Source organism: Trachypithecus francoisi, unplaced genomic scaffold (genome assembly GCF_009764315.1).
Source record: "Trachypithecus francoisi isolate TF-2019V2 unplaced genomic scaffold, Tfra_2.0 Lachesis_group10, whole genome shotgun sequence".
In the NCBI taxonomy this organism is placed as follows: domain Eukaryota; kingdom Metazoa; phylum Chordata; class Mammalia; order Primates; family Cercopithecidae; genus Trachypithecus; species Trachypithecus francoisi.
The window spans coordinates 27,876,056-27,894,349 of NW_022681455.1; the positions used below are offsets into that span (position 1 = coordinate 27,876,056).

The 18,294-nt window shown below is 44.6% G+C and overlaps 2 non-coding genes across 2 annotated transcripts; one reads left to right on the top strand and one right to left on the bottom strand.

The window, feature by feature from the left end:
- Positions 1-782: 782 nt before the first annotated feature.
- Positions 783-856, bottom strand: TRNAT-AGU. Its single transcript has one exon. It is a non-coding gene; the product is annotated as a tRNA-Thr (tRNA).
- A 3,144-nt stretch (positions 857-4,000) lies between these two features.
- Positions 4,001-4,074, top strand: TRNAI-AAU. Its single transcript has one exon. It is a non-coding gene; the product is annotated as a tRNA-Ile (tRNA).
- The last annotated feature ends 14,220 nt before the right edge of the window (positions 4,075-18,294 follow it).

The following is an 18,294-nucleotide window of genomic DNA, read 5'->3' on the forward strand; positions in this document are numbered from 1 at the left end:
GGGAGGCAGAGGTTGCAATGAGCCGAGATGGCGCCATTGCACTCCAGCCTGGGCAACAAGAGCCAAACTCCATCTCAAAAAAACAATCAGAAAAGTTATTAGTGGTCTATTGTAAAAACGTTTTGAGTGCCATCTCTATTCCAACAGCGTTGAGGATTTTTGTTTTTTGGTTTTTTGTTTTGCTTTGTTTTGGTTTTTGAGACGGGGTCTCTCTGTCGCCCAAGCTGGAGTGCAGTGGCGCCATCTCGTCACACTGTAAGCTTCGCCTCCCGGATTCAAGCGATTCTCCTGCCTCAATCTCCGGAGTAGCTGGGATTACATGAGTCTGCCACCACGCCCGGCTAACTGTTGTGTTTTTAGTAGAGGCGGGGTTTCGCCATATTGGCCAGGCTGGTCTCGAACTTCTGACCTCAGGTGATTCGCCCTCCTCGGCCTCCCAAAGTGCTGGGATTACAAACGAGAGCCACCTCGCCCGGCCAAAAGTGCCTATTTATAAAGCTGTTGAATCTGCATCACTTGATCTCAAACGGTAGGGCAAAGGAGCTAACCTCAGCTATGTTAGGCTACCTAGCCTTACAATAGGACAAATACTGTGTCTTAAAGATATCATGAATCAGGAACGCTTGTTGTCATGAAACTGTTGGCACTTCACACTTCTCGCCTAATGTATCACTACTGTTTTCTGGCAAGGTTTTTAAAAGCCTGAATATTACACAGGATTTATTGGTGGTAAATTCAGTTGCACCAGGTGAAATTACAAAACGTGTAACGTACAGAAAGCAAGGCCCCGCTGGGATTCGAACCCAGGATCTCCTGTTTACTAGACAGGCGCTTTAACCAGCTAAGCCACGGAGCCGCAGCTGAACAAAACCTGAATTATATGTTATTTGAAAATTATTTCACACTTCTATAATTAGAAACAATCCCAGCAACTAGTTTGTTAGACGGCTTCAAAACAAAAATAGACATCCAGGTCTCAATGAAAACCAAATAACTTTATTTTGAAAGGATTAATACATGGGCTGGATTGAAATGACTATTTCCCCTTGAAAAGTAGTCCCGGCCGGGCGCGATGGCTCACACCTGTAATCCCAGCACTTTGGGAGGTCGAGGCGGGCGGACCACCTGAGGTCCGGAGTTCCAGAACAGACTGGACAACATGGCGAAACCCCGTCTCTACTAAAAGTACAAAAATTCGCCGGCGTGGTGGCGGGCGCCTGTAATCCCAGCTACTCAGGAGGCTGAGGCAGGAGAATCGCTTGAATCCGGGGAAGCGGAGGTTGCAGTGAACCGAGATCTTGCCACTGCACTCCAGGCTGGGCGACAAGAGCGAGACTCCATCTCAAAGAAAGAAAGAAAAGGAAGGAAGGAAGGAAGGAAGGAAGGAAAGGAAGGAAAGAAGGAAGGAAGGAAGGAAGGAAGGAAGGAAGGAAGGAAGGAAGGAAGGAAGGAAGGAAGGAAGGAAGGAAAAAGTTGTCCCAACATGGAGACCGCTAGACTTACTATAGGCTCTGGTGGCCAGGTAGAGAATTTTGCTGAATCTCAAAGGAAAAATGAATTGGCTTTTTATTAACCATCATTTTGTTTTAACCACACCTGTTCTCTTCTCTGTTAGTGTGGAGAAGCAGGGGTTATTGGTGGAAGATTAACACATGTCTGGCACATGGTTGCTGTAGGAAAAGAACTATGAGGATATGTGCTGCATCTATCAGATCCCACCCCCCCTCCTATTGCTTCTCGGCCTTTTGACTAAGATCAAGTGTAGATTTCCCCCTCCCCCGGGTGGTGGCCCTCATTCCTCAACGACAGGAATATTAACTACTGATGGCTCATATCTGGGTCCGACTCTGGGATCTACCTTCAGTGGAAGGGAAGTCACTTGCTCCAAGTCACACTCCACCACCGGAGCAGTTCAAATCCAATGACTGTTGATGGAGGAATTCATAGGTCTGCCCTTCCCGCCTCCCTACTATAATTAAGGACATTTGTGAAGGACCATTCCAGATTTATACACAGTTGTGAGATGGGCCGGACGTATGTTGCGCCTGTATTAAATTCAGCTTCTGCCTTTTCTCAATCCTGCTCACCTCACCCTCTCACAGATGCTGATTTTGAGAGCGTTTCCAATAAACTTCCCGCACACAAATCTCCATCTCAGTGTCTGTTTCCTAGGGAACTGACCGATGACAAAAAGCAAGCGACTGATGCCTACGGTGGTCTCTTGAGGTCAAAGTAAGTCTAAATGCGGCCCAGTCTTTCAGGAATCATTTACCATAACAAGTGTCCTAGTAAAACAATAACGATAATAATAATCTGTGCCACAAACTTTGAGCATTTCACTACAGAACAAAACAAAGGAAGACATCTGTTAGTTGATTAAAATAATGTACAGACCTGGCATGGTGGCTCACGCGTGTAATCGTGGCACTTTGGGAGGCCAAGGCGGGCGGATCATTTGAGGACAGGAGTTCAAGACCAGTCTGGCCAACATGAAACCCCGTCTCTACTAAAAATACAAAAATCAGCCAGGCGTGGTGGCGCGCACTTGTAATCCTAGCTACTCGGGAGGCTGAGTAACGAGAATCGCTTGACCCGAGAGGCGGAGGTTGCAGTGAGCCAAGATCACGCCACTGCACTCTCGCCTGGGCAACAGAGCGACACCCTGTCAAAAAAAAAAAAGTACAAAGTTAGTGAAAGGAGCTGAAGGACAGGAAGGTGATTTATTGTTGATGATGTTAAACTAATTTTAATTTTTCCTAATCAAAGAGTTGAAATGTGAAGTTGGAAAATAAATGGCAAATTTGGCTAGTCAAAGGATATGATTCTCATTTCTAAGGCAAAGACATGAATATAAAGCATTAAACGCATTATATACTAATAGTGCGTATCCAAGATAAGACTTTACAATTTACATATATATAAATACGTATATGCATATACGTGTAAATAGAGGGGGAGGGCATAAGGAGCGCATTAAAATGTACATAGGCCAATTAACTTTTGAAAATATTATTACCCTTAACTAACAGAAACAGTCGTGGTAGGAAGAGGGTAAAAGTAGAATCTTGTCAAGAAAACAGACAGTAAATCATGAATTAGCTGCTCCAGTGGCCCCTCCCTGGGTTCTCACCTGCCATCAGGCTCCGTCTGGAAGCGGGGCACCTCGCAGGGGCAAATGTTTCACGCCTGCTTCCTCTGAGTTGTCGAATTCCGACCTCACCTCCTCCTCCCTTTTCAAATCGTAAAATTTCTCTCCCCTGCAGATAACGGCCCTTACTCCGGAAACGCCCTGGCTCCGTAATCCCTATTATTGTTTGGGGGATTTGGTTCTGCCAGGGACGAGGCGAGGTCAGATGTTCAAGAGAAGCTGTCTCCACCGTCCTTTTGCCTCAGGGGATCCCAGTTCGCTCTCGAGCGCCACTAGCCGTCCTGTGACGGGAACTGCAGCGGCAAGTGTGTGACTTTCTTGAGCGTAGCGTCACAGGCCTGGGACACGCCGCTGAGACTTCAGGGTCGTAGTGACAGAGGAACCACCCAAGGCTAGGCGGGGAGAGGGTGCAGTTCCCGGATCCCTAAACCTTCGGGAAGAGCCGACCTGTCCTGAAGGGTCTCCAAGAACAGAGAGGACACTGCGCCACTCACTCGGGAGCTGCGTCCTTTCAACCATAAGACGGCTCCGTGGGCCAACGGTTGCCTGATCCGCTGGCCAAGATACCAAGCTTGGATGCAACTTTGGATTCACCCCAGGCAAAAGGAAGGAAGCCCCGATTGGGAACGTTGTCCTGAATATTCTCGGATCAGAATTAGCAGGATTAGAAAAGCTGTTTCCCCGTAAGAAACAGAGTTCTTCGGTGTTCAATGTGGAGCTCCACCACTCCCAGTCCGGGTGAAGGAAAAGTGGAAAACAAAATGAATGTAATTATCTATTCGAAGATAAATTTCAATAAAGCATGCCGTTTGATAGTAATTTATAATGTGGAAGTATGGCAACCCGTTATCTGGCCGGTTAGCTCAGTTGGTTAGAGCGTGGTGCTAATAACGCCAAGGTCGCGGGTTCGATCCCCGTACGGGCCAATTATTCACTGTGGTTTTACCGCTGGTATTCCAGATGTCTATCAAATGTATACCTGTGTGTTCCTCCAGGTTTAACTTTGCGCCGGCAAAACCAGTCTGTGAATTTGGTGCGCTCTCCCTTACTCCAGAGCAGTTAATTTGGTCTGGGAAGTTTCTCTCCGTCCCCTCCAAGGCATACCCACAAAACAAAAGGGCTTGCAGACACCTTACAGTGGCAGAGGTATGATTAGAGGCTTTTGTGATTCTTGTCCTCCTCTGCGTGGGGAAATTTTCTTGGAGTAAAATGCTGAATTATTTGATTACTTAAAAAAAAAATCACATGTAAAACCACCCACCGTTTGTATCATTCATGCTGGATCATTCCATTTTCTTCTTTTCAGTCTAAGAGAAAACAAGATTATAAAGTGAGATAGAAAAAATTTCCAAAACTTCAATAATAACAATGACAAAGATCTTTGTTTTATATACTCTGAACACTTATTCCAACATGAACAGGATACATACCTTTAAAAATATTTTTCTAATTTAAGAGTTTTGTAAAAAATAAAAACACCTTATTATTATACAAAGCAGAAGCATTTTTAAAAAAAAAACTTTAAAAAGACGTATTAAAAAGTTATCTTTTTTTTTTTTTTTGAGACAGTCTTGCTTTGTAGGCCAGGCTGGAGTGCAGTGGCCCAATCTCGGCTCACTGCAACCCCTGTCTCCCAGGTTCAAGCAATTCTCCTGCCTCAGCCTCCCGAGTAGCTGGGATTATAGATGTGCAGCACCATGCCTGGCTATTTTTGTATTTTTAGTAGAGACGGGGTTTCGCCATGTTGACCAGACTGGTCTCGAACTCCCAGGTTCAGGAGATCCACCCGCCTAGGCCTCACAAAGTGCTGGGATTACAGGCGTGAGCCACGGAGCCCAGCCTTTCCTTCCATTTTTATTCTTCATCAGCTCAATTCTTACCACCACCTTCTATAGGTAAACTCTGTCCTTAATTTTTCATATATCCGTACTGGTTTTCTTTATTTAAATACTGCATTTATATTGATTATTTGTTCCTCTTTTTCACACAAAAGAGAGCTTAGTTATTTACTCGTTGTTCTGTGTTTATGCTTTTTCTTAATGTATTTTAGATGTGTTAAATTGCACTTTTCAACTTTGTACACTGTTAAAATCAGAGCTTGTTTGGGAGGACGAGGTGGGCGGATCACGAGGTCAGGAGATCAAGACCATCCTAGCCAACATGGTGAAACACTGTCTCTACTAAAAACACAAAAATTAGCCGGTGTGGCGGCAGGCGCCTGTAGTCCCAGCTACTTGGGAGGCTGAGGCAGGAGAATTGCTTGAATCCAGGAGGCTGAGGCTCCAGTGAGCCAAGATCATGCCACTGCATTCCAGCCCAGGTGACAGAGCAAGACTCTGTCTGGAAAAAAAAAAATTAGAGCTTATTTTCAAATGAGTTGATCCTACTAGCCAGGAGTTGAATCTAGATTCTTCTTGTACACTGTACAAAATGCAGGCTTTTTCATCCTAGGAAAGAGGATGGTGAAGATGCTGTCCTTAATTTTTTTTTTTTTTTTTTTTAGACGGAGTCTTGCTCTGTCACCTGGGCTGGAGTGCAGTGGCCGGATCTCAGCTCACCACAAGCTCCGCCTCCCGGGTTTATGCCATTCTCCTGCCTCAGCGTCCGGAGTAGCTGGGACTACAGGCGCCCGCCACCTCGCCAGGCTAGTTTTTTGTATTTTTCAGTGGAGACGGGGGTTTCACCGTGTTAGCCAGGATGATCTCAATCTCCTGACCTCATGATCCGCCCGTCTCGGCCTCCCAAAGTGCTGGGATTACAGACTTGAGCCACCGCGCCCGGCCCTTAATTTTCTCTTGTAACGTGAACAAAGCACTTTCTTTCCTAGACCATATGATCATCAAAGAGGTTTGAATATGGGCTCCCAAGCTGTACAATGATCAAAGGACATTACATATAATTTCAATAAATATTTATTCATCTCTCACTCTTCACTATGGCAATCTGCTGTCTCTCGTGAAAAGATATGAAGGAAATAATACTAAGTAACAGAGTACAAAAAGATGCACATGTATGAATATTATATATATGTATATATGTGTGTGTGCTAGCTAGCAGTCTAGCTCTATTGCCCAGGCTGGAGTGCAGTGTCATGATCTTGGCCAACTGCAACCGTGCCCGGCTGAAAACCACTCCATCTTGGATGTTAATCCACCATGTTGACTTCTGATTAACCCCAGTTCTGGAAATGCCTCTAAGAGTTCTACTTTGAGATACAATAAATCCCGCAATTAGGTGAAAACAACCTTGATGTTATTGTAATCACATACTTACTATATGTAAATCCTGCCCTTAGGCTAGACGTGGTATGTCACACCTGTAATCTCAACCCTTTGGGAGGCCGAGGTGGGCAGATCAGTTGAGGTCCGGAGTTTGAGACCTGCCTGGCCAACACGGTGAAACCGCTATCTCTACCCAAAACACAAAAATTGGTTTTGGCATGGTGGGGCGTGCCTGTAGTCCCAGCTATTCCAGAGGCTGAGGAATGACAATCGCTTGACCTGGGAGGGCAGAGGTTGCAGTGAGCCAAGATCTGGCCACTCCAGCCTGGGTGACAGAAGGAGATCCTGTCTCAAAAAAAAAAAAAAAAGCCAAACCCCCGGGGTTCATAAGCCCTGGGTTTGGCCGGTGACAATGTGGGGATCCATCATCTTGTGTAGCTGCCACTCAAGACATGGCTTCTGTTACTAAATGTTTCTTTCTGACAAACTGAATTGTCAGCCTCTATCTTTGGCCTCTCAGCTTCCTCAGCCTTCAGGAGTAGACTTTTATAAACCTGCTCACGGTGGCATAAGACTGATAGCAAACTACATCAGATTATAACAGCTTTCAGAGGTAGTGGTGGTGGGCAAGTTATTAGTCTACAAGAGAAAGATACTCTTTCTGCATCAGACGTCTCATCAGCAATCTTGAATGAATGTTAGGAGAAAACAAAATAATGTCTCAAAATCTGGAGGAAAAATGTTTTAACACAGAATTCCATAGCTATGCATAACATTAAATGTGAAGTTGGAATACAGACATTTATAAACCTATGACGACTCAAAAAGCTGACCTACATTTTAAGAAGCAAACTGAATATATATACTACAGGGAGAATAGGGAGGAAGAAAGAGAAAGACATAGAACTCAGGAAATGATGGATCCAATCTAGGAACTCAAAAATGAAAAACCACAGGATGACAGCTGTTCAAGAAACCTAGAATGCAACTAATCCATACGGGAGCAGGAAGCTAAAGGACTCAGAGAAGGAGATTTATCAGAGAGGAGGGGATCATGCAGAATAGATTTGAGAACTTGGTAAGTGGTAAGACTGTTGAGTTAGAATGCATCATTCAGCTGCAAAATAAAAAATAAAAATGGGAAAAAGGAAGACTAATCCAATTGGCTTACGACAGAAATACATCTCATGTGACAGGGAGTACAGAGGTAGGTACTCTGACTCTTTCTCTATGATTGGCACTGTTCTACCACATCTGGTGTTGGCATTACCCTTAAGCTGTCTAATCTTACAGCTATAGTTAATACTGCTGCCACAAGCAGCAAAGTGATTTTTTCCCCGAGCATTGAAGGAAAGTCATAACCCCTCATCCCAATTATGAAAATATTATTATGCCAATTTAGGTCCCTTAAAGATTACATTGAACCTTAAACTTTTCTGTATAACAAATAAAACACAGGTACTTTTATAGTGGTCATAGAACCAATTTATATATAATTTTTAAAGAATGATTAATAAGCAAGGCAATTAGATGGATGTTTATATTACACAGAAGATACAATTAAATTTTTTGGAATTCTTAATTTAGCAGGTGGTTGTTTCCTTTGTTTTACAGATAGTCCTTTGAGAATTATTACAGTTAGAGAATTAAGAACAGGAGCTTTCTTCAAGATAACATAGGGACAACTGTGTCTTTTTTCTCCATATGAATAAAAATTTACATCCTTCCTATCTTCTATTTTATGGCCAGAGAAAACTCTGAATATTCAGGTTTATCCCAAAAGTTTCTAAAATGACTAAATTGTTCAGAATAATGCTTTTTTTTTCTTCTTCTTCTTTGAGATGTAATCTCGCTCTGTTGCCCAAGCTTGAGTGCAGTGGTGTGATCTCAGCTCACTGCAACCTCCGCTATCTCAGTTCAAGAGATTCTCTTGCCTCAGCCTCTGCAGTAGCTGGGATTACAGGCACCCACTACCACGCTCAGCTAATTTTTGTATTTTTAGTAGAGTTGGGGTTTTACCATGTTGGCCAGGCTGGTCTCCAAGTCCTGACCTCAAGGGATCTGCCTGCCTCGGCCTCCCGGAGTGCTGGGATTACAGGCGCAAGCCACCACACCTGAGCAGAATCATGCTCTTAATTGTACTTGAAAACCCTTTATCTGAAAAAACTTTTTGAGTTTTTGTTTCTATGTTGTTGTTTTTGCTAAAGCTCACAGTTTCTGACCCTAGGCAAGTTTTTATTAGTCATAGTGCATTAATAACAAACAAATACAAATAGGGCTAATAGGGAAAAAATGACTAAGAAACTAGGAGGCAAGAAACGGAAGAATTACAGGTTTTGCTTTAAGGAAAAGTGGAGTGGGCCGGGCTCGGTGGCTCATGCCTGTAATCCCAGCACTTTGGGAGGCCCAGAGGGGTGAATCACTTGAGGTCAGGAGTTCAAGACCACCCTGGCCAACATGGTGAAACCCTATCTCTACTAAAAAATACAAAAATTAGCTGAGCGTGGTGGTGCACCCCTGTAGTCCCAGCTACTCGGGAGACTAAGGCAGGAGAATCACTTGAGCTCGGGAGGCGGAGGTTGCAGTGGGCCAGATTGCACCACTGCACCCCAGCCTGGGTGACAGAGTGAGCTGTCTCAAAAAAAGAAAAGAAAAAGTGGAGTTTATAATTTTCTGCCGCTACCAATTCTTATCCAGCATCGTTAGAGTAGGTAGTTAGGCAGACATGAGCAGAGCCAGAGAGCACTCCCAACCCAGGAATGTCAGGCAACCGTCAAGAGAAGGTCAGGTGGCTGTTAACACCGTCTCTCTAAAATAATAATTCGTTGCAGCCAGTGACAGGTAAAGGCAATCTCCCAATATAGAGAAAACACCTGAAGCTGGTGATCAGCAGCTTCCTGATAAGATTTCAGGAGTTGGGCATGTGGGCTGAAGCACAGGCACCAAAAGACAAAATGGCTGATTTTAACTGGTAAACGACCTTCCTTTAGGAACAAGACTGGTAAGGGAAAAACGCCTCAAATGAGCTTGCGCATGACTTCATTAAATACACTGCGCATGTTCCCCTCCCAAGCGCTGTCAGCCTGCGGACAGCCTGCCTCAAGGTAAAATCGACCGAGCAGAGATGCAAAATCCTGGAGACATGCCAAAGTCTGAAACCCCAAGTAAAAAGTCAAACAGGGCACTTGGATCTCTCAAGTTGCCTGCTTGGCCCTCTAACAAGTGTACTCTACTTTCTTCCATTTCTGCTCTAAAACTTTTTAATAAACTTTCACTCTTGCCCTTAAACTTGCCTCCGTCTCTAACTCTGCCTTATGCCCCTCGGATGAATTATTTCCTCTGAGGAGGCAAGAGTCGAGTTGCTGCAGACCCTTACAGATTGGCGCTGCTAACAGCATGATAGGATCCATTTGAAGGGCTAGATTAAATTTGTTTCTCTGAACAAACAAAGCGACCTTTGCACTCCTACAAAGCAATGATTTTTGTTTTGTTTTGTTTTGTTTTGTTTTTGAGAAAGTGTCTCACTGTCACCCAGACTGGAGTGCCCTGGCTCGATCTTGGCTCACTGCTACCTCTGCCTCCTGGGTTCAAGCGATTCTCCTGCCTCAGCCTCCTGAGTAGCTGGGATTACAGGCGCATGCCACCATGCCCAGCTAATTTTTGTGTTTTTTTTTTAGTAAGGAAGGCGATTCACTGTGTTAGCCAGGCTGGTCTCGAACTCCTGACCTCGTGATCCGCCCGCCTCAGCCTCCCAAAGTGCTGGGCTTACAAGTGTGAGCCACCGCGCCCGGCCAGCAATGATTTTTGAAAGTAGAATTTCTAGATGGATTGTTTGTTTGTTATATGAAGCTTCACTATGTTTGGAAAGCTTTTGTGCTTACAACCGAGCTGCATGGGTGGGTTTTTGAGACTCTTGTTCATTCTCTGCCTGCCCTTTCCCCCACATTAAAATGAAGATGATAAAATACCAATTGCATTTTACAATAGCACTTGAAAGGGCATGAAAGATATAACTGTCAAAAATAGTTATTCATGCCAGGCTTGGTGGCTCATGCCTATAATCCCAGCACTTTGAGAGGCCGAGGCAGGTGGATCACTTTTAGCTCAGGAGTTCAAGATCAGGCTGGACAACATGGCGAAATCCCATTTCTAGCCGGGTGTTGTGGCGCATGTCTGTAATCGCAGCTGCTCGGGAGACTGAGGTGGGAGGATCACTTCAACCCAGTAAGTTGAGACTGAAGTTAGCCTGATTGCGCCACTGCACCCCAGCCTGGGCGACAGAGTGAGGCCCTGTCTTTAAAAAAAAAAAAAAAGTTATTTGTTATTAATCAGCCTAGTTATCCACTTCTAGAGTCAAACTTGTCTGTTGACCCACCTATTTCATTCATTCTAGAATGAGTTTCCTTCTTTTTCAGGGGAAACATAGGTTACATTGCAGGTAGAATTGCTGTGGTTTATTTTCAGACCTGCCTTTGTGGGAGCAGTAGTGGAGGCACCTGGGTTCTCTACCTTCCTGTTTCTTAGAGCACAACAGCAGACCAAGTGCTAGAAATGTTTCCTTTACAAGCAGCGTGTATGACAACTCTCCAAGTGAGGTGGAAGCTGGGAACATTGTCGTTTCCACCCTTAGGCTGTTGTGGCTTTATTTACACCCCTTCTGGATAACTACAGCTCCTCACTTATTTCCATGTTGAAGGAATATTAATCCTCCTTTACCATGCATGCAGATATGTCAAGCCACATTTCTTCCAGAATGATTCGGGCTCTGTAAGTTGTCCCCTAGTATCTGCTGAGGAGGTTGAGACATTTTACTTAGTGTGCTTTTCAGTAAAATGGAAATAACAATATTACCCCGCCCCCATAGAATTGCTGTATTAAATGAAAACTTACAATGTGCCTTGCATGCAGTAAATTTTTTACAAATTGGCTTTTATTTGTATTCAGTCTCCACACATTCCAATCCTGAATATGAAACAACCTTCACGACATATTTACCACAGGCCAGGCACTATACTGGGCACTAAGAAACAAAGTTATACAAAATAGGCAAGTCTTTATTCTTTTGGAACTCTCATTTTAATAGGAGAGACAAACAAGTAAAACCATAAAGCAGTGGGGATGGTTTTGGGTGAAACTATTCTACCTCACATCATCAGCTGTTAGATTTGCCTAAGGAAGCACACAAACTAGATCCCTTGCATGCACAATTCACAACAGGGTTCCAGCTCCTACGAGAATCCAATGCCACAGCTGACGTGACAGCGGGCAGAGCTCGGCAATAATGCTCACCCGCCCTTCACCTCCTGCTGTGTGGTCCTGTTTCTAACAGGCCACAGTCTGTGGCTCTGGGATTGAGGATCCCTGGAATAGATTATCAAGATAATTTTGGATAGTGCTAAATGTATCATAATTATGAGAAAATAAAATAGAGTAATGTGATGGAGAAGGCTAGATGAGAAACTATTTTAGATGCGGTGGCCAGGGAAGGGCTTCCTGAAGAGGTCACTTTTCTGCTGATATGGGAATGTGGAGAGTCAGCTATGATCTTGGGAGAAAGCACTGGAGGCAAAGGCACAGCAATTACAAAGGCCCTAAAACCAACTGAACTTATAGTACTGTAGTGACAGATAGCCAGGTGGCTGAATGTGTCACTTTTACAGTTCATATGTCCGATGAACTGTAAGAAACAAGTTATACAGTATATACATGTATATGCTTTTTATAATATGTATCTTTTTTTTTTTTTTTTGAGATGGAGACTCCTTCTGTTGCTGAGGCTGGAGTGCAGTGGCATGCTCTTGGCTCACTGCAACCTCCACCTCCCGGGTTCAAGAGATTCCCCTGCCTCAGCCTCCCAAGTAGCTGGAATTACAGGCGTACACCAGCACACCCGGCTAATTTTTGTATTTTTAGTAGAGATACGGTTTCACCATGTTGGCCAGCCTGGTCTCAAACCCTGGCCTCAAGTGTTCCACCCGCTTCGGCCTCCCAAAATGCTGGGATTACAGATGCGAGCCACCGCTCCTGGCTATATCTATATGGTGGAATATATACAAAACAACTAGAGAAATTTGCACAGTGACTAGATACTTGATATTATTATTATTATTATTATTATTATTATTATTTTGAGACGGAGTTTCACTCCTTTTGCCCAGGCTGGAGTGCAATGGCGCGATCTCGGCTCACCGCAACCTCTGCCTACCGGGTTCAAGTGATTCTCCTGCTTCAGCCTCCCGAGTAGCTGAGATTACAGAGATGTGCCACCACGCCTTCTTCTTCTCCTTCTCCTCCTCCTCCTCCTCCTCCTCCTTTTTTTTTAGAGGAGTCTTGCACTGTCGCCCGGGCTGGTGTGCAGTAGTGCCATCTCAACTCGCTGCAACGTCCGCCTCCGAGGTTCAAGCGATTCTGCCTCAGCCTCCCGAGTAGCTAGGATTACAGGCGCCCAGCAAACCCTGCTAGTTTTTTGTATTTTTAGCACAGACGGAGTTTTACTGTGTTGGCCAGGTTGGTTTCGAACTCCTGATCTTGTGCTCCGGCCGTCTCAGCCTCCCAAAGCGCTGGAATTACAGGCTTGAGCCACCGCGCCCGGCAGAGTTGGTAATACTTGAAGGTGTGACAGGTACATTGGATGCACTGTACTATTCTGTCTACCTTTGTATATATGCTTTGAAACTTTTTCCGCACAATTTCTCTGGGAAACCTGGACCTTTCTTCTCCGCCTGTTTAGAAGGGAAGGCGAAGAGAGTCAAAGACACATGGAGCATTAACAGTCGGAATAAACGACAGAGACGCGGAAACTTCCGAGGTTTCTAGAGCGGACCCGGAAATGACGCCAGGGGATGCAAACCCTTCTTCCCCTTTTTGCTGCCCCTGAAGCTTACCGTTAGTGGTCAAGTTTTTCCGGAAGTGGGCTTTCGCGATCGCGGGGGCCAACGCCCCGAGCTTTTGTGCCCAAACGGGATCGCCATGTTCTTTGATGCGGATCGAAAGGGGCCAGGCCCCGGAGCCTACAACCTGACCCAGGTGGGACTTGGAGAAATGTCGAGAAACCTAGGTCTGGGGCTTGAGTTGGCTTCCAGGGCACACATTCTTGTTCAGAAGAAACACACTGCAAAAATCGGGAGGTGACGGGCAGATGAAGGCACCCATGTGTCGGCGCTTCGCCTCCGGACTCCAGTGCAACCTACGGGCTTTTGGAGGAAGTCGATGACTCTGCAGGGACTCCTGTGGTCCAGGAGCAGATGGCTTTTGTCTGGGCACTCCCCAGCAGAAAAGGTGCATCGGGAAGGAGCCTGGCTTGTGGATGGTAGTAAGTCACTGTTGATGGGTTGGGTACAGGGAGGGATTTAAGTTCTTGAGCGACAGGTGCTAGGGAGTTTACCTGCTCTGGATAACACTATCTTGTGGAAGACAGCCACCTGGAAAACAGAAATGGCGGCACTGTGTTGAATACACTGATGATTCTGGGCTTCAGGTGAATAGAAAATGTATAAGGTTATGGGTGAGTGTGTGCTCATCGGACAGTAGCAGTGCATCAGAACAGTCGGCCTCTCAGTCCTCCTCTTCCTTAGAATCACCTATAGAGCTTTAAAATTTCCTGGATAATGTTAATGTGCAGCCAGCGATGATGACCATTGGGCTACAGTCAAATCCAAGAGGCGCATCTCACCCTTTGTTCTGATGGACAGAAACCATTATTCTGACACCGTGCCTGTTGGAGGCATTGTACCTTAAGTAGCACTTAATTCATGTGTGCCGGATTCGCTGAGTGAAACTTACCAGCAGAGTACTGAATCTTGAATAATACAAGGAACCAGTAGAGTAAGGTAGTTCTCATTTTATCCTTATCTAATCTAAGAAATCCAGCACTGGTTCGGTGGCTCACGCCTGTAATCCCAGCACTTTGGGAGGCCGAGGCGGGCGGATCACGAGATCAGGAGATCGAGACCATCCTGCCTAACACGGTGAAACCCCCTCTCTAGTAAAAATACAAAAAATTAGCTGGGCGTGGTGGCGGGTGCCTGTAGTCCTAGCTACTCGGGAGGCTGAGGCAGGAGAATGGCGTGAACCCGGGAGGCGGAGCTTGCAGTGAGCCGAGATGGCGCCACTGCAATCCAGCCTGGGCGACAGAGCAGACTCCATCTCAAAATAAATAAATAAAAAAGAAAGAAATCCAGCACTATTTCTCTGTTTAAGAAGTTTTTTCTTCAACAAAAACCAAAATCCATATAAAAGGATTTTCTGACACTGCTGGGGGCTCATAGAATTCCAATGTCTAGTGTCTTTTCTGTCAGGAGTTAATGTTACAAAGTTCAGTGGTGCTCTTTTTTTGAGATGGTATCTAGCTCTGTCACTCAGGCTGGAGTGCAGTGGTGCCAACTCGGCTCACTGCATCCTCTGCTTCCCGGGTTCAAGTGATTTCCCTGCCTCCGCCTCCCAAGTAGTTGGGGTTACAGGTTTGTGCCTCCACACCCAGCTACTTAGTAGAACCGAGGTTTCACCATGTTGGCCAGGCTGATCTCAAACTCCTGACCTCAAGTGATCCGCCCACCTCAGCCTCCCATATGCTGGGATTACAGTTGTGATGATCTTAAAACCTCTAATGATTTGGAAATATCCCTCCAGTGATCTTTGTTCTGTCACAGTGATTGTAATAACATTTATTGAGGAGTTATATGCCCAGTACTATTAAATGGTTTACAGATTTTGTTATTTAATCCTCACAACTCTGTTAGAGAGATTGGATATTGTTATATCCATTTTACCACAGTAAAGCTGAGGCTCAGAGGGTTTAACCTGGTAATAAGTCCAGTATCCCACAACTAGTAAGTGGCAGAACCAAGGATTTGCATTCATGTCTGTATAACATCAAAGCCTGTTTTTCACTTTTTTTTTTTTTTTTTTTTGAGACGAAGTCTTACTCTTGTCCCCCAGTCTGGAGTACAACGACGTGATCTCGGCTCACTGCAACCTCTACCTCCCGGGTTCAAGCAATTATCCAGCCTCAGCCTCCCTAGTAGCTGGGATTACAGGTGTGTACCACTATGCCCAGCTAATTTTTTGTATTTTAAGTAGAGACGGGGTTTCACCATGTTGGCCAGGCTGGTCTCAAACTCCTGACCTCAGGTGATCCATCCACCTCAGCCTCCCAAAGTGCTGGGATTACAGGCATGAGCCACTGCACCCAGCCACATGTTTTTTACTTTTAAGTCAATGGGACACTTCAGATTACAAGATCTGTGACCCCACACAACCATTCCATGAACTATTGGTTCAGCATATAAGAGGACCCATTTTCTGCCATTTCCTGCATGATGCCTCTAGCAAGCATTCCAATAAAAAAGACCTGGGTTTTTAAAATTATTACAAAGAAAAGGAAAGCTTCTGTAGTATGTTGATTAAAGAAATGTCTAGAAAAGGGGAATGGGATATGAGAACCAGGTTGCACCAAATTGACAGTTTATGAAAAAATAGTAACTAAGAATATGATACTAATTTTGACTAATTGGTTTTGAATAGACATGGCTTTATTCATTTAAGACAAACGGCCGGGCACGGTGGCTCAAGCCTGTAATCCCAGCACTTTGGGAGGCCGAGGCGGGCGGATCACGAGGTCAGGAAATCGAGACCATCCTGGCTAACACGGTGAAACCCCGTCTCTACTAAAAAATACAAAAAACTAGCCAGGCGAGGTGGCGGGTGCCTGTAGTCCTAGCTACTCGGGAGGCTGAGGCAGGAGAATGGCGTAAACCCGGGAGGCGGAGCTTGCAGTGAGCTGAGATCCGGCCACTGCACTCCAGCCCGGGCCACAGAGCGAGACTCCGTCTCAAAAAAAAAAAAAAAAAAAGACAAACATCTCCATCTTTATGGAGTTTTTTCTAGAGGAAAATACAGTTTCTCAGGTGGTGGTATTGTGGAGAAAAAAGAAATCAGAGAAGGGCAATATAGAGTAGGGTAGAGTGAGGGATGGGTGTTAGTTTTAAATAGGATGAATGTGGAAGGCTTTACCATTATTTAAGCAAAGACTAAGGAATGAGGAGTGAATCACGAGGATTCTGGGGAAGGAACATTCTAGGCAGGAAATATGCCTCGTTTTGGAAGCTATAAAGAGCTCTATACTGTTGACCAGAAATTTGTATTTTGGTACGTGACAAATACACCAGGATGATCAGAATCTAGCCAGGAAGGGGTAGAGTTCATGACAGGAAGGAAGTTGTCATTGGCTGGTAAAAACAGACTCTTAAAAGAAACCTCTTTCAGGTGGTGGCTCATGCCTGTAATCCCAGCACTTTGGGAGGCCAAGGATGGTAGATCACGAGGTCAGGAGTTCAAGACCATCCTGGTTAACATGGTAAAACCCCATCTCTACTAAAAACAAAAATTAGCCAGGCATGGTGGCCCGTACCCGCCACTGCACTCCAGCCTGGGTAACAGAGACCCTGTCTCAGAGAAAAAAAAAGAAAAAAAGAAACCTCTTTCAAAGTAGGCTTTTAAAAGAATATTTTTAGTGACATTGAAAGTAATCTTGTATGTATGTGCTCATGGTAGAAGGAAGGAGAAGAGAAAAGCTAGTGAAAGGAGAAGAAAGCTGACTTCCAGGAATCTGCTGCGAAAAAAAAGAATGATAGAATAATTTTTTCTTTTTTTTTTGAGAGGGAGTCTGGCTCTGTCACTCAGGCTGGAGTGCAGTTGCGTGATCTCGGCTCACTGCAACCTCTATCTCCAGATATCAAACAATTCTCCTGCCTCAGCCTCCTGAGTAGCTGGGATTACAGGCGTGCGCCACTGGGCCCGGCTAATTTTTTATTTTTAGTAGAGACTGGGTTTCGCTATGTTGGCCAGGCTGGTCTTGAACTCCTGACCTCAGGTGATCTGCCTACCTTGGCCTCCCAAAGTGCTGGGATTACAGGTGTGAGCCACCACGCCCGGCTATTTTCACTCTTACTTATTTGTTAGGTGGCATACTTTCCATCTTTTTTTCACTTAACACTATATCTTAAGAGATTTGTATATTAATAGACAGTGTCTTCATTTGTATATGGATATACCATAATATATTTAAACCATTTCCTGGTGATGAACACTTGGGCTTTACTCATTTCCTGGTGATAGACACTAGGTTGTTTCTAATCTTTCACCATTACAAACAATGCTGTGAATAACTGTGTGTATGTATCTCATATATATACCCATATATACAATTATATATGTATATATGTACAGTTAACTATATATAGCTTTATATATAAATATATACACACAATTATATATATATACAGTTAAACATGTAACTGAAGAAACATATTTTTCCTTCATTCCCTGTGTATAACACTATTACACAGAAAAATTTTGCTTTATTAAATAGCTAATGTCTGTTTTTTCCTAAAGTGTCACATTTCTTTAGCACAGACGAACATAGATTAACAATCACATTTTAGCTGGGCGCCATGGCTTACACTTGTAATCTGAATGCTGGAAGGCCAAGGCAGGTGGATTACTTGAGCTCAGGAATTTGATACCAGCCTGGGCAATGTGGCGAAACCCTGTCTCTACAAAAAAATTTAAAATTAGCTGGGCGTGGTGGTGTGTGCCTGTAGTCTCAGCTACCCAGGAGGCTGAAGTGGGAGGATTGCTAGAGCCCAGGAGGTTGAGGCTGCAGTGAGCTGTGACTGCGACAGAGCCTAGACTGGGTGACAGAGCAGGGCCCTGTCTCAGAAAAAAAAAAAAAAATTGTATTGTATGATGAGCTAACACGTTGTAAACATATCTGCTCTTCCATTCTTGTTTAAATTTATATTGGTCCTGCCACCTTGCTGAGCATTTTGCATTTACTTTGTATTGGGTGGTGGATTTGGATGGTGCTAATATATTGAGAGAAGGTTTATTTGCAGCTGAATTGTGCAGAAAGGACTTTCATGGGGG